We start from the raw sequence: 17,574 nt of genomic DNA on the forward strand, positions 1-17,574 counted from the left end.
CTTGGGAGGCTGAGGCAGGAGAATCCTTTGAACACAGGAGGCAGAGGTTGCAGTGAGCAGAGATCTCGCCATTGCACTCCAGCCAGGGAAACGAGAAAAGTTCCATCTCAAAAAAAAAAAAAAGTGAAGGTAATTACTGAAAGATCCTACTCATAACATTTGAAAACATGTAAAGAATGCCATATATGAAACAAATTTTACGGAGTGGCAACAACATATAGATATATACACGTATGTAGATGTTTGTATGCATGCATATATGTATATAAATGTATATAATATGTTAATATTCATAGAATATGTATAAGTATTAAAATTAATCTTTGTCAATGTATAGAAACTTGTATGAAATAATAGATATCAGCATTCAAAATGGAGATTTTGAGGAAGAAAGGACATTGGAATAGTAGAGTAACATATAGGAGATTTAACCTATTTCTCTAATATTTAATTTCCTACAGTCTGTGAGAATTTTATGGAGTATAGGGACATACTTATAGGATATGTATATTAATATAAAAATCCATAATTCCTTGGCTGGAACCTTTGGGGCAGATGGTTTCATATTTCAGAAGTTTTTTAGATTTTAGAAATGTAATATGATCCATGTACTGGATATGACTTAACAGCCCCAGCAGGATCTGCAGGAGCAACCTGTAATTAAACACATGAATATTTCTGCTACAGAAGACATGAATATTCACACAAAGAGGGCTCTGATAACGACTATAAATAGCCTCACTTCAGTTTAGGTCAAGGGCTGCTGCCAAATGAGTTTGCCACAAACTTTTCTTAAAATGTGTTTTTCAGAACTGTTCAGATTTTGGTATTGCCTATAAGGGATCGTGGACCAACAGTAGTTTGGGGACAGTTTAAGATATTTAAAATAATTATAAGGAATAGATAGAGCTCAAAATCGAACACTCTTTAGTTTCCTACACAATTTAATTGGCTAAGGCATAAAAATAAACAACGGGGGTCCAAAGTGGCTCCCGCTGGAGGTCGTGGTGCTTGCGAAGGTGAGGTCATGAGTTCAAGGCTAACCTGAGCAACCTATAAGCTCAAAATGATTGGCAAAAATAAATAAATAAATAAACAACGAACCATCTTTCTTGTTACCCTCCCTACACAGCTGCAGAGAACCCTCCTCGGACACACCCCTGATTTTATTTTCTCTGCAGCATTCAGGTTCAATCTCAAGTGGGCACCTCCCATTCTCACCCCACAGTGTTATGGGCTCTGGCATTGCTTCCTCATCTCATGACCCACACTTCTGAGTTTTTAGTCTTTACATCTTCAAATGCTCAAAGCTAAATATATATTTAGCTTGTTCTGCTTCCCTCCAATATGCTCAGCAAAACACTGTCTGCCTGTTTAACTCTTTAACTTAGAAGTGGATTTTATCTAATGCCTGATCTGGCCAATTTCCCCGTAACCTGCACGTGCTGTTCTTCCTGTAGTCACTGTTGACATCAACATTCTCTGGTTGCTGTGGTGATAAAGGGGGCATTGAAAATCCTTTTCAGAGGAAAAGTCACTTTCTGTGTGGGGTCCAGCCTGAGGATGCTTTCCACCCTCAGCCCATGTGATGAGACTTCCTGTGTACCATCATCAAAGCTTCCCCCGGCAGCAGCAGCAGCACTGAAGGCCAGTCTACTCACTTCCTGCCCGTATCAGTGAGTCAGTTGCTCTTAGATTTGAGAACTTTTATAGGCCTGTAAGGTTTTATGAAACGTTTTTGAGATGACCGTACGATTGACAATTTTTGTCTTCAGCTAAATTGCTCGTGAACAACTGTACAACCTGCTACCACCTCTCACCATCATTCCTAAAGGGGAACATATTCAGCTCTTTGGAATATTTGCCATGGGCCTCATTTTTCTGCTTCTGTTGTAGTTCGAGGAAAACTTTTTCTTTTTTTTTTTTTTTTTTCACAAGGGGTCCTGGTGCATGGACTGCATTTATGGACTGCTGGAAAAATGGCCAGTTGGGGACAAATATGTGCCAATCCATAGACTCATAGTTTTAGCCTGAAACAGCCACTAAAATTTCCCCTGCCAGTCAGCAATTTGTTCACAAGTTGGAAAATATATAGCAAAAGATAAACATTTATAGAACATTCAACACCTTTTCCCTTGAGGTGAAAAGAAATAGCACTCACGCCAATGATGCAAGTATTTAAATAGCTCTGACTGCATTCCTGCAAGCCTCCTTCCAGTCACCGGAAGTCACCTTTCAGTAACAGGAGTGACTGGAGATGTGAGCAAAGAGTTACGTGTGTAAGGCTGCTCCGTGCAGTGTCACTCACACACATGCACACACAGGCTTCTCAAATTCCACATTTGCAGAAATGGGTGAATACATTTGAGACATTTGATCATGGGAAACCACATGGCCGTTAAACATCACACTTTACTCATGAAGGAAAGTGGTGATGATTGACATGATGTAAGAAAGCAGGACACAAAGCAATGTTCAGTCGACCCTTGAACAACGCAGATTTGAACTGTGTGGGTCCACTTCTCTGCAAATTTTCTTCTGCCTGTGCCAACCCTGAGACAGCAAGACCAACCGCTCTGTTTCTTCCTCCTTCTTAGCCTACTCAACGTGATGATGAGAATCAAGTCCTTTAGGATAATACACTTGCATTTCATGAACCGTAAATATATTTTCCCTTCCTTATGATTTTCTTAATAACATTTTTTTCTAGCTTACTTTAATGTAAGAATACCGGATAGAATACATATAACACACATAATATGTGTTAATCAACTCTTTATGTTCTTGGTAATGCTTCTGGTCAACAGTAGGCTATGAGCAGTTATGTTTTGAGGAATAGGAAAGTTTTACTGTGGAGGGGGGTTGGGTCAGCATCTGTAATAGCTACATTGTTCAGGATCAGCTACATGTGTATAGATATATAATTTGTATATACATTATATAATATACATTTTATATTTTAAATATGTATGTTTTAGGGTTGAGCGTATGTTATATATAAGTGTATACATCATGAGGTCGGTGAGGTCTATACATACATATATACACACAGTTGACAGTTCTTCTCTCTAAATGACAATTATCATCTATACGCTTTCTGTTTTTTCCAAATTTTCAAACATGTATAACTTTTATAAACAGGAAAGCATACGCTTACCTTGATTTTCTTCACATAATTTCATGATTAGGAGCTGCCTTAGCTGTCTTGGAGTTGAGATCCACTATCCCTGAATTTGTCTCCATTTGCCACACCGTGTCCACTCATTATTATAGCATCATCATTTCATAAATACCATTTGCCATGAGAATTATGGTCACTAATGTAGTAACAAATCAGCTACAACTTGATTGGTTTAAAACCGTCTGTTAAAGATTTGAAAGAATTCGGATAGTTACTCACATTAGCTTTTCTCTATATGAGGGTTTGGTTAGCGTATTAATAGCGTAAGAATTAATGAGGAGATATATCCAAAACATTTTATTCAAGCCCTGGAAGGCAATTCTGAGGCCTAAAGTCATATTTGAATTGTAGATGGCTCTTCTCTATCCATTACTGGATTCCCCATGTTGCTCTCCTGGATGGCACTTTCTCAGCCAGTTCAAGAAGGAATACAGCCAAGTAATTGAGTTCATGAACTCAGGGGTCAACCTGCTTAGATCTGAGTTTTGGTTCCGTGTCTTAGTAACTGGGTGACTTTGGCAGAGCTGCTGAATGCCCTTATGACTTGGTTTCTTATTCATAAAATGGAGGTACTAGAAACAGATTTGGGTAGGGTTTTTGTGAGGCCATTCATGTATTTATTCAGAATCCCAGACAAAAATATCCCAGCCACTAAGCCAGGCATGAGAGGTAGAACAGTGAGGGTAACTCATCTAGTCCCTGCCTTCATTCCACATGTAGAGAAAGATGGTATACGCACTCTGGTTTTAAGGGATGTAAAGAGTCACACAGAAAAACAAGGTGGATGAGGGAACAGACGACAGAGGAATTGTGTGCATATTTTAGATAAGGTGGTTAATACAAGTGGCTCCAAGCATAAATTGCAGGAAAAAGTTCCAGAAAGCCACCTCACAGGAAGGTTTATGTAAGCAACAGTCTCATACAGGTTCCATAGGGATAATTCACTAAGGTAAAGGGTGCGAAGCATTCAGCACACCTGAATTGCTGAATGTTCAATAATTATGATATGGTAATATCATAGCCAGAAAGAATTTTTCTTAATTGCATGAGAAACACAAACTTTGTGGCCTGCCAGCTTGTGTTCTCTGAGTTTTCTTCTGAGGTTGCTCACCACCCTGTCTTTCCTTCCTTCCTTCCTTCCTTCCTTCCTTCCTTCCTTCCTTCCTTCCTTCCTTCCTTCCTTCCTTTCCTCTCTCCTTCCTTCCCTCCTTTCCTCTCTCCTTCCTTCCCTCCTTTCCTCTCTCCTTCCTTCCCTCCTTTCCTCTCTCCTTCCTTCCCTCCTTTCCTTCCTTTCTTCCCTCCCTCCCTCCCTTTTTCCTTCCTTCCCTCCTTTCCTCCCTCCCTCCTTCCTTCCTCCTTCTTTCCTTCCAAACCTCCCTCCCTCTCCCTTCCTCCCTCCCTCTCTCCTTCCTTCTTCCCTCTCTCCTTCCTTCCCTCCCTCCCTCCTTTCTTTCCTCCTTCCTTTCCTTCCTGTCTCCTTCCTTCTTTCCCTCCTTCTCTCCTTCCTTCCCTTCCTCCTTTATTTCCTCCCTCCTTCTTTCCCTTTTTCCTTTCCTTTATTTTTCCTTCCTTGCTTCCTTCTTTTCCTTCTTCCTCTTTTCTTTCTCCTTCCCTCCCTCCCCATTTTATCTACTTCAGGTGCACAGAACTGGAATAAAGGTAACATTTATCTCATGACACCCTTTCATTTATTTATCTAGCTATATAGACAATTTTAAACATATGCAACCATAAACCCATAAACCCACCTTGTGAAATCGAAGCTAGGCCCTTGACAATAACTACATCTAACCAAATGTCCCCACCCACCACCCCAACTCCTGCCTTTCTTTATCCAAGGTTACCTTCATCCTCAAGCCTCTGTTCATCTTTAACTTGCTTTCTTTTTGAATACATTTATAGCATTTATGTGTATTCCTTAAAAATGCCTTTTATTTAACTGGATATAAACTTTATAAAAATAATGTCCTGCTGTTACATGTATTCAGGACTTTTTCATGTAACATTATGTTGCTAATATTCAGCCTTTAGTTATGAGTCATGGTAGTTCATCAGTTTTCACTGATGTCTAATTTTATTTTGTGAATATATCTAACATACCATTTATTCACCCACTCTCACTGACATGAAACGTTTTTGTTCCTATATTTCTGTAACTGTGAGCAGTGCCTATATACGTGCAAGAATTTCTTTCAAGAATATTCCCTGAAATAGTTATGCAGATTATTGATTTACTAAAAACTCTAGAGAGTAGTAACAAAGTGAATTTCCAAGCATTTGCACCAATTTTTCCTCTCATCAGTGATGCAGAGAAGATTCTGCAGATTCCATCATGCCCATCACTTGCTATGTTCCAAACTGCCAATTGAAAGTATATAAAATACGACTTTGTGGTCTTGGCTCACCAAGCATGCTAAACAGATCTTCATGTGTTCATCAGCCTTATTGTTCACGTGTTTGCCTGTTTTACAAAATTTATTTGATTTTTAGACGACTTGTCTATTAGATGGTTATTGCAGATATCTTCTATTAGTTTTCTTTTCACTTTATTTAAGGTGTTTTTAAATTAATTTTAATAAGGTGAAATTGTTTGCCATTAGTTTTATAGTAAATACTATAAAAACTTGTGTCTAGTTTAAAGGTCCAGCCAATCTTTGAGATCTAAAGCATACTTCTGAAAGAATTTTAATTTTTTTGTAAATAAGACCTTAATCCATTAGGAATTAACATTGTGCATGGCATAGGGTAGAGGTTAAATGTTCTCTTTTTCTATTTACATAACCATTTTTCTGAATGATTTTTTAATCTGTTCTCTCCTCTGTAGTCTCACATACTACTCTGAAGTGTACCAAACTCCCCTGCACATGTAGCTTGCTTGCTTTCTTATAGCCCATTGGTCAATGTGTCTATTTCTGCCCTATTTTCACACTTCTGGGTTGTCTGTGGTTTCATAATAGATGCTAGTAACTGATATCACTCCTTCCAGCTTTTCTGCTTCAGCAGTGTCCTGCCTAAACTTGCAGGTTTAATTTTTAACCTTCAGAATATATTTTAGAAATCACTTTTCAAGTTCCATAACTGGAGGAACTACATTGAATAGAGAGATCAATTTGGGAAGAGTTGATACATTTTTAATATTAAGATTTCCTATCAATGAACATAGTATAGTTCTCCTTCTATTTATATATTCTTTCTTATTTCTTATTAAAATTTATCTAAGGTGTTTTTTACATTTTTTTTCTTTTTCCCTGTAGTTCCTCCAGAGTGTTCAGGGAAAGGATTCAGCAGTTACATTTCCTGAGAATCTTGTCCACAACCTAAACCAGAAATCCTTCCATCTCCTGCTCTATCTTTTTGCTTCTGATAATGATGCTTGTCAGTGTCAGCACAGGTCGTGTCATTCACATGTAAATTTATTTGCTTCCTCTGTTTTTAATGCCCTCTGTTCTCTTCTATTCTTAGTTAATATCTATTCCTTCTCTGCATTGTCTTTTCCATGAGCTTTTCCTGATCTTCTGCCCAGGTGAGTTTCCCATAATGCCTTGTGTTTACATCTCATGCAAGCCTTTCAGAATTCAATTGAAGTGACCATTTCACATGTTTGTCTCACCCGTTAGGCTATGAGCATAGGAAAAGATTTATTTGTTTCTGGTTTTTCAGATCCTAACATAGTGTCCTTCACACACAGAATATTCCTTAAATGTTTGTGCATGTAAACTTCCACGTTATCTTAATAACCCAGAGGTCACAGGGTTTGGGTCTAGGCTAAATCAACATCATCAAATGAAAAAAATATTCAAAAGGGATAGCAAAGGGATCCAAATCCTAGTCCTTTTTTCTGAAACAATGTGAGACCTTTGATAGGCATTTCTCTGTGCATCAGTCTTTTCATATCTGTGGTGGGCATAATTCCTGGCCTCCACACCTAGTTGGAAAGTTTTTGAGTTTTAAAAGAGGAAAACAATGTAGAAAGTGTTGAGTGTATTAAAAATACAAGTGTGGTTACTATTCTGCAGGATTGTACTTAGTCTCATCCCATCACAACTCTCAGCCTTTTCAGCAAAACATCAGGATGCATTTATAGCATTAATGTTCTTGCTCGTTCATAAGATTTTATCAAGATTTTAAGAAGATATTATATGTGTGTGTGTGTGTGTACCATGCACACACACACATATAACACCTTAATGGATGGTAGTCTTTGCTAAGGAATCACATTTTTTGGTGCATATATTATATGCCATATATCATTCTGTAACTTGGTTTTTTCACTTAAAATTGTTTTTAAGTTTAATACACATCAATATGCACAAATTTGGTTAATTCCTGTTAACAGCAGTGCCTCTGTCATCATCATGGGTCCTAGTCACAAACGACAAAAACAGACCCTCATTAAATTAAGCAGAAAAGGATTTAATTAGAAGGTTGTTGAGGGGGTTGACAGGAGAAATAGACATCCTGAAGATATGGGCTTGGGAGAAGGGCAGTTGGGGGAGAGGCCAGGCAACTGAAATCACAAACCTAGTCTTACCAAAAGAAGTGCAATTGGATACCCCTGGTGGCACCTCGGCAGTGTACCTGCCACCAGCACAGCCACCATCAGTGGCTATGCACCAGTGAACCATGCATGCTTTTCTGTCTGTCACCTTTGCTGGTACTCACTAATGCTCCTACCTCCATCTTCATTCTAGCAGTCTATGGATTCCCTCATTTCTCAGGCACTGTCTTATGCCCTGAGAGCAGAGCACCAAGTAAAACCAACTGTTTTCCCTCAAATGGCTTACACTATGGAGGGGAAGATAGACAACAAATGAATTGTATTTGTATCTGCATCTAACTCTATATCTACATAGTTGATGACACTTGCCAGGATTCAAGAGAAACATGTGATTGTTTAACTTCAAATCCTATGTACACTACAGGTGCCAGTAACCAGCAGACATATCTACTCCCATCTGCAGCATGGAGTAACAAAATATTTGCTACTTTATTGTTTAAATTTGACTTACTCCAAGGGGATCGAAATAATGTCGGATGTTATCTTAATTTGCATTTCCCTGAAACATAGTGAAAATGTGTTCACTGTTCTGTAGGGTTTTCTCTTCTATAATTTGTTGTTCATAACCTGTGCCTGCTTTTCTCCTGTTTTTCTTGTCTCTTTCTTATTACATTGTAAGAAAAAAGAAATGCATTTTCTGATTCCATGATAGTAATCCTGATTACATAAGGAGGTTGGAATTATATTTTCCCAGCCCTCGGCTTGTCTTTCTAAAGAATGTACTACATTTTTTTTAAAAATCAGCTTTATTGATACATAAATTACCAAAAATAAAACTCACTAGTTTAGAGTGTACAGTTTGGTAAGTTTTTTTATTGCATTTTAGGTTTTGGGGTACATGTGAAGAACATGCAAGATTGTCGCACAGGTGCACACATGGCAGTGTGATTTGCTGCCTTCCTCCCCATCACCTGTATCTGGCATTTCTCCCCATACTCCCCAACCCCAGATGTCCCTCCCCTATTTTCCCCCGACAGACACCAGTGTGTGATGCTCTCCTCCCTGTGTCCATGTGTCCTCATTGTTCAACACCCACCTATGAGTGAGAACATGCAGTGTTTGATTTTCTGTTCTTGTGTCAGTTTGCTGAGAATGATGGTTTCCAGTTTCATCCATGTCCCTGCAAAGGACATTAACTCATCATTTTTGATGGCTGCATAATATTCCATGGTGTGTATGTGCCATATTTTCCCTGTCCAGTCTATGATCAATGGGCATTTGGGTTGGTTCCAGGTCCTTGCTACTGTAAACAGTGCTGCAATGAACATTCGTGTGCATGTGTCCTTATAGTAGAACGATTTATAAACCTTTGGATACATACCCAGTAATGGGATTGCTGGGCCAAATGCAATTTCTATTTCTAGGTCCTTGAGGAATCCCATGCTGTCTTCCACAATGGTTGAACTAATTTACACTCTCAGCAACAGTGTAAAAGTGTTCCTATTTCTCCACATGCTCTCCAGCATCTGTTGTCTCCAGATTTTTTTTTTTTTTTGTTTGTTTTTTTTAATTTTTTATTGGATTATAGGTTTTGGGGTACATGAGCAGAGCATGCAAGACAGTTGCATAGGTACACACATGGCAGTGTGCTTTGCTTTTCTTCTCCCCTTCACCCACATTTGGCATTTCTCCAGATTTTTTAATGATCGCCATTCTAACTGGTGCGAGATGGTATCTCAGTGTAGTTTTGATTTGCATTTATCTAATGACCAGTGATGATGAGCATTTTTTCATATGTTTGGGCCTCATGTATGTCTTCTTTTGTAAAGTGTCTGTTCATATCCTTCGCCCACTTTTGAATGGGATTGCTTTTTCCTTGTAAATCTGTTTTAGTTCTTTGTAGTTTCTGGATGTCAGCCCTTTGTCAGATGGGGAGATTGTCAAAATTTTTTCCCATTCTGTTGGTTGCCGATTCACTCTAATGACTGTTTCTTTTGCTGTGCAGAAACTGTGGAGTTTGATTAGGTCTTATTTGTCCATTTTGGCTTTTGTTGCCAATGCTTTTGGTGTTTTGGTCATGAAGTCCTTGCCTACACCTATGTCCTGAATAGTTTTGCCTAGGTTTTCTTATAGGGTTTTAATGGTGTTAGGCCTTATGTTTAAGTCTTTAATCCATCTGGAATTAATTTAATGTAAGGTGTCAGGAAGGGGTCCAGTTTCTGCTTCCTGCAGAAGGCTAGCCAGTTTTCCCAACACCATTTACTAAACAGGGACTCCTTTCCCCATTACTTGTTTTTGTCAGGTTTGTCAAAGATCGGATGGTTGTAGATGTGTGGTGTTGCCTCTGAGGCTTCTGTTCTGTTCCATTGTTCTATATCTCTGTTTTGGTACCAGTACCATGCTGTTTTGATTACTGTTGCCTTGTATTATAGTTTGAAGTCTGGTAGTGTGATGCCTCCTACTTTGTTCTTTTTGCTTAGAATTGACTTGGCTATATGGGCTCTCTTTTGGTTCCATATCAAGTTTAAGGTGGTTTTTCCAGTTCTGTGAAGAAGGTCATTGGTAGTTTGATGGGGATATCGTTGAACCTGTAAATTACTTTGGGCAGTATGGCCATTTTCACGATATTGATTCTTCCTAACCATGAACAGGGAATGTTTCCCCATTTGTTTGTGTCCTCTCTTATTTCGATGAGCAGTGGTTTGTAGTTCTCCTTGAAGAGGTCCTTTACATTCCTTGTTAGTTGTATTCCTAGATATTTTATTCTCTTTGCAGCAATTGTTAATGGCAGTTCGTTCTTGAGTTGGCTCTCTTTAAGTCTGTTATTGTTGCATAGGAATGCTTGTGATTTTTGCACATCGATTTTGTATCCTGAGTATTTGCTGAAGTTGCTTATCAGTTTCAGGAGATTTGGGGCTGAGACAATGGAGTCTCTAGATATACAATCATGTGGTCTGCAAATAGAGACAATTTGGCTTCCTCCTTTCCTATTTGAATACCCTTTATTTCTTTTTCTTGCCTGATTGCTCTGGCTAGAACTGCCAGTACTATATTGAATAGGAGTGGTGAAAGAGGGCATCCTTGTCTAGTGCCAGATTTCAAAGGGAATGCTTCTAGTTTTTGCCCATTCAATATGATATTGGCTGTGGCTTTGTCATAAACAGCTTTTATTATTTTGAGATACGTTCCATCAATACCTAGTTTATTGAGGGTTTTTAGCATAAAGTGCTATTGAATTTTGTCAAAGGCCTTCTCTGCATCAATTGAGATAATTATGTGGTTTTCGTCTTTGGTTCTGTTTATGTGGTGAATTACGTTTATAGACTTGCATATGTTGAACTGGCCTTGCATCCCTGGGATAAAGCCTACTTCATCATGGTGCATAAGCTTTTTGATGTGCTGTTGCAATTGGTTTGTCAGTATTTTATTGAAGATTTTTGCATCTGTATTCATCATGAATATTGATGGGCCTGAAGTTTTCTTTTCCTGCAGAGTCTCTGTCAGGTCTTGGTATCAGGATGATGTTGGTCTCATAAAACGATTTGGGAAGGATTCTCTCTTTTTGAATTGTTTGGAATAGTTTCAGAAGGAATGGTACCAGCTCCTCTTTGTGTGTCTGGCAGAATTTAGCTGTGAACCCATCTGGACCTGGGCTTTTTTGGGGTGGTAGGCTCTTAATTGCTGCCTCAACTTCAGACCTTGTTATTAGTCTATTCGAGGTTTTGACTTCTTCCTGGTTTAGGCTTGGGAGGCTGCAAGTGTCTAGGAATTTATCCATTTCTTCCAAGTTTACTAGTTATGTGCATAGAGTTGTTTGTAATAATCTCTGATAATAGTTTGTATTTCTGTGGAATCTGTGGTGATATCCCCTTTATTGGTTTTTATTGCATCTATTTGATTATTCTCTTTTCTTTTTTATTAATCTGGCTAGTGGTCTGTCTATTTTGTTGATCTTTTCGAAAAACCAGCTCCTGGATTTGTTGATTTTTTGAGGGGTTCTTTGTGTCTCTATCTCCTTCAGTTCTGCTCTGATCTTAGTTATTTCTTGTCTTCTGCTAGGTTTTGAGTTTTTTTGATCTTGCTCCTCTAGCTTTTTCAATTTTGAAGATAGGGTGTCGATTTTAGATCTTTCCTTGCTTCTCGTGTGGACATTTATTGTTATATATTTTCCTCTAGACACTGCTTTAAATGTGTCCCAGAGATTCTGGTACGTTGTGTCTTCGTTCTCCTTGGTTTCGAAGAACATCTTTATTTCTGCCTTCATTTCACTGTTTATCCAGTCAACATTCAAGAGCCAGTTGTTCAGTTTCCATGAAGCTGTGCGGTTGGTTCTGAGTTCGTTTCTGAATTCTGAGTTCTTTTTTTTTTTTTTTTTGAGATGGAGTTTCGCTCTTGTTACCCAGGCCGGAGTGCAATGGCACGATCTCGGCTCACCGCAACCTTCGCCTCCTGGGGTCAGGCAATTCTCCTGCGTCAGCCTCCCGAGTAGCTGGGATTACAGGCAAGCGCCACCATGCCCAGCTAATTTTTTGTAATTTTAGTAGAGATGGGGTTTCACCATGTTGACCAGGATGGTCTCGTTCTCTTGACCTCGTGATCCACCCACTTTGGCCTCCCAAAGTGCTGGGATTACAGGCTGAATTCTGAGTTCTAACTTGATTGCAGTGTGGTCTGAGAGACTGTTTCTTATAATTTCCATTCTTTTGCATTTGCTGAGGAGTGATTTACTTCCAATTATGTGGTCAATTTTAGAGTAGGTGTGATGTGGTGCTGAGAAGAATGTATATGCTGTGGATTTGAGGTGGAGAGTTCCGTAAATGTCTATCAGGTTTGCTTGTTTTAGGTCTGAGTTCAAGTCCTGGATATCCTTGTTAATTTTCTCTCATTGATCTGTCTAATATTGATATTGGGGTGTTAAAGTCTCCCAGTATTATTGTGTGGGAGTGTAAGTCTCTTTGTAGGTCATTGAGAACTTGCTTTAGGTATCTGGGTGCTCCTGTATTGGGTGTGTATATATTTAGGATCATTAGCTCTTCATGTTGCATTGATCATTTTACCATTATGTAATGTCCGTCTTTGTCTCTTTTGATCTTTGTTGGTTTAAAGACTATTTTATCAGAGACGAGAATTGCAACTCCTGCTTTCTTTTTGCTCTCCATTTGCTTGGTAAATCTTTCTCCATCCCTTTATTTTGAGACTGTGTATCCTTGCACGTGAGATGGGTTTCCTGGATATAGCACACCGATGGGTTTGGCTTTTTACAAATGTTCATGGTCACAATGATGGAATAGAACATCCTCAATCCCCCAAAAATCTCCTGAATGTTCATCTGTTGTTAAGCCCCTCCCCCAACCCCTTGGCAACCGCTGATCTGCTTGTCCATATAATTGTTTTAAATTTTTAATTATGTATAATTAATCATACAGTATGTAGCCTTGGCATCTGAATTTCTTCATTTAGCTCAATGGTTTTGAGCTTCATCAATGTTGATGTCTGTATCAGCAGCATGTCCCTTTTTGTTGCTAAGTAGTATTTTCTCATGTAAATATACAACCATTTGTTTATTTATTCATCAGTTGATGGATATTTGAGCTGTTTCCGGGTATTTTGTTCTTTTTTTTTTACAATTACAAATGAAGCTACTATAAATATTCAAGTACAAGTTGAAGGAGAGACAAAATCCTACCCTCATTCTTTCAGGATCCCAGCTGGGTTGGAGATCTAAATTGACATAAGATAAATTAACTGGACAAAACCATACAGATGTATTTAATACAAGTGTTATGCAGCATGGGAGCCCTCATAAAGAAATGAAGAACCAAAGAAGCAGTTAGAATCACTTACGTAAGTATGAGTTGGACAAAGAATAGTAAGTTTGAAGAAGCAACTAAATCATGTAGGGAGACTTGAAAGAGTTATTTTAACAAGGTCTGTGCAGAATTCTCTTGGTCTCAATTTCTCATCCTTGAGGATAAAGTTGTTGCATCTTTCACAAGGGAATTTCACCTTTTGCTTTTAAGAAACAGCACAAAGGTCAGAGTAATCTTTTTGCACCTGCTGTTTTCCAAGTGCCTTTAACTTAAATAGTCAATATGCTAGAGGGTTATATTTTTAACTCCTTCAAAGTCTTTGTGTGGACATAAGTTTTCATTTCTCTTGGGAAGCTGTCTATAAATAAGATTGACAGACAGTGTGGTAGGTATTATAACTTTATAAGAAACTGTATTTCAAGTTACTGCACCATTTTGCATTTTTAGCAGCCATCTATGACAGTGGAAATTGCTCCTCACCCTCAACCAACACTTGGTATCGGGTGTGCCCCAGTTTTAAAATGATACTTTCAATTTGTTTTTCCCTAAAGACAAATATTTTTGAGAGCTTTTTCATGTATTTATCTGCCATATTTGTATTTTCTTTGGTGAAATGTCGGCTCAACTTTTATAATCACAATTTTTAAAATCAGATTGTTTTTCTTATTATTTTTGAGTTATGGGAGTTCTTTCTATATTCTGAATATTAACTGTTTGTCAGATATCTGTTTTGCAAATATTTCTCCCAGTCTTTTTATTTCTCTAACACTCTCTTATGAAAGGCAAAAGTTTTTCACTTTTATAAGTTTTGGTCATTATTTTTTTCTTTTTATATTAATTTTGTGTGTTCTAAGAAATATTCACCTAACTCAAGGTCACAGATATTTTTTCCAGCATTTTTAACTGGAAGCTTTACAATTTTAGCTGTTCTTATATTGATATGTATTCATTCCAAATTCACTGTTTATATAGTATTAGATAAGGGTTGAGCTTCATTGTTTTCAATCTGGATGTCCAATTGTTCAAGTACCATTTGTTGAAAAGACTATTATTTCCCTTTTGAATTACTTTGGCAGCTTTGTTGAAATTCAATTGACCATATATGTGAGAGTCTATTTTTCTGCTTTTGATTATTTTCCACTGATCTATTATGTCTGTGTTTACACCAATAGCATGATGACTTGATTACCGTAGCTTTACAGGAAGCTTCTACTTAGGTACTGCCGTTCCTCAGAAAATGTTCTCTAAGTATTTCGTATTTCCAAAAATTTTAGAATCAGTTTGCCAATTTAAAAAATTCTCCTTTGGTTGGGATTTTATTAAATCTATAGTTGAATTTAAGAATACTAAGCAATACTTTTCCAATCTTTAACGTGTTTTCTCTCTCCATTTATTTGGGTTTTTTTAAACTTAATTCAGCAGTGTTCTATAGGTTTTAGTGCACAGATCTTGTGACTATTCTATTAAATTTGTCCCTACATATTTCATATTACTTTATGTTCTGGTAAATGGTATTGTTTATTTACATTTCAATTTTTTAACTGTCCAAATATACAGAAAATACATTTGATTTTTGTATACTGATTTGGTATCATATGGTCTGGCTAAACTCAGTTAAAGAATTTTTTAAATTCTAAAAATTATATTATTCTTAGACTTTTCTACATAGACAACCAAGTTTCTATTAATAATGACAGTTTTACTTCTTTTGTTTTAATGTGGGTGCCTTTTATGTCCTTTTTGCTGTCTGGTTGCAGAAGCGTGGATCTCTGGTATATTAAATACAAATGGTGAGCACGGGTAGTTGTCCCTTGTTTCTAGTCTCTCACTATAAATTATGAGATTTGCCCGAAGTTTCTGCTAGATTCCCTTTAGCAGGGTGAGAGGATTTTCTATTCCTAGTTGGCATAGAGTTTAATAGGTGTTGATTTAATAAACGTATTTCTGCATTTATTAAAACATATTTTCCTTTTTAGTCTGCTATTACAGTGAGTCGCATTGATTGATTTTGGAAAGCTAAACTAAATTTGCTTTACTGGGATGAACTTCTTTTGGTTATGATACATTAAGACATTTGAATGTGTGTTGTTGGATTTTATTTGCAAAAATGCATTTCTTAAAAGATTTTTGCATCTATGTCCTCCAGCGATATTGCTCTATAGTGTCCTTTTGATGCAGGATAGGCAAGCCCCAAGATTGAGGCTTAGTCCAGGATGTTTCTTGGCTTTACCCAGGAAAGAATTCAAGAACAGGCTGCTGGTTTTCATCAGCAGCTTTTATTGATGCCGTGCCGTACAGCAGCAGCAGAAGGCTGCTTCTTGCAGAGCAGGGTTTGCTCCATAGGCTGAGTGCCCAGGGCAGCAGCTCAGAGGCAAGGCTGCACTCATATTTCTATCCACTTTTAATTATATGCAAATTAAGGGGCAGTTTATGCAGAAATTTCTAGAATGAGGGTGGTTAACTTCTGGGTTGCTGGGTCATTACCATCAAAAGGAGCAGTAACTTCTGAGTGTTGCCATGGCAATGGTAAACTGACATGGCACACTGGTAGGCATGTCTTATGGGGAAGTGCTTCCACCCCAGACCTGTCCAAGTCCCTCAACCAGAGTCTAGTCCAGCCTCCCTCTTCACTATTTCTTCTTTTTTAAGAAACGGTCTCCATCTGTTGCACAGGCTGGAGTACAGTGGCATGATCTCTTCTCACCACAGCTTCAACCTCTTGATCCTCCCACCTCAGGCTCCTGAGTAGCTGGTACTACCGATGAGCATCACCATGCCTAGCTAATTTTTGTATTTTTTTGTAGAGATGGGGTCTCACTATGTTGCCTAGGCTGGTCTAGAACTCCTGGGCTCAAGCAATCCTCCTACCTTGGCCTCCCGTAGTGCTAAGACTACAGGCATGGGCCACCACACCTACCCTGTTCTTTAAGGGTGCTATCTTTGTCTGATCATCATATCATGATAGTGCAAATCTCATAAAATGGGTTGAGAAATAGTTCTTCTCATATATCCTGAAATATTTCCTTTAGAATTGGTTAGATGTCTTTAAGTATATGGTAGAATTCACCTGTAAAATATTTCTGCTGGGAGTTTGTGCCTAGCTGGGGATATTAAATACAACTTTAATTTATATAAGAGACACAAGTATTTTCAGGCTATCTTCTTGAGTTAGTTTCATACTTTGTGTCTTTCAATGATTTTGCCCATTTCACCTAAGCTGCTGATTTATTTGGCATAATGTTATTCATAATAATTTATTATGTTCTTTTCTTACTTTTAGCGGCAGAGCTGTCACCGCTTTCATTCCATTAGTGGTAATTTGTATCTTCTCTTGTTTTTATATTGATCGTCATGTCTAGAGAGTCATTAGTTTTATTAATCTTTCCCAGCAATCAGATTTTGATTGGTCTTTTTATTATCTATTAGTTTTCTATTTTCTACATTATTAAATTCTGTTCTTCTATTTTGTTATTTTCTTCTTTTGATTGCTCTGGGTTCACTTTGCTCTTTCTCATCTTTAAGTTTCTTTTATGGACGATTAGCTCATTGATTTGAGGCACTCCTTTTTCCACTATATGAATTTAATGCTAATCATTTTCCTCTAAAAAACTGCTTTGGCTGTATGTATACCTTAGATTTTAATACATTGTGATTTTACTTTCATTCAGTTTATGGTATTTTCTAGTATTCATTGCAATTTCTTCTTTGACCCACAGTTAGTTTAGTTACAGTTATGTTGTTTAATTTCTCAGTAATTGAAATTTTTCTGGATATTTTATTTTATTGGTTTCTAAATTATTTTGTTATGTTAAACAACATAATTTGTATCAAATTTGCATTTAAATCTTCTTAAATTTATTGAGACTCTTTTATTTGAATAATAGACACCCTTACCTTCTTATTAGTTATCAAAAGTTTTTTATCACAGAGATGTATTGAATTTTATCTATTGTTTTATACATCAATTTGTTGATGCTCTGGTGTATTTTAATAAACTTTGTGGTTTTTAAACAAATGATGCATTTCTGAGATCAGTCTAGCATGTCATATTTTAATTCACTATTTAATTTGGTTTTCTAATATTT

General features: G+C 37.5%; 1 long non-coding RNA gene across 1 annotated transcript in view; it reads left to right on the top strand.

Annotated features, from left to right (window-relative positions):
- Nucleotides 1-1,503: 1,503 nt before the first annotated feature.
- The window catches only part of LOC118145029 (uncharacterized), a 30,970-nt gene continuing 14,899 nt past the window's right edge, over nt 1,504-17,574 (top strand). The window contains exons 1-2 of the long non-coding RNA XR_004730129.3: nt 1,504-1,676; nt 13,380-13,523. This is a non-coding gene — a long non-coding RNA (uncharacterized LOC118145029). The remainder of the gene's footprint in view (nt 1,677-13,379; nt 13,524-17,574) is intronic.

The sequence above is a fragment of the Callithrix jacchus genome, chromosome 8, assembly GCF_049354715.1.
Source record: "Callithrix jacchus isolate 240 chromosome 8, calJac240_pri, whole genome shotgun sequence".
Taxonomy (NCBI): domain Eukaryota; kingdom Metazoa; phylum Chordata; class Mammalia; order Primates; family Cebidae; genus Callithrix; species Callithrix jacchus.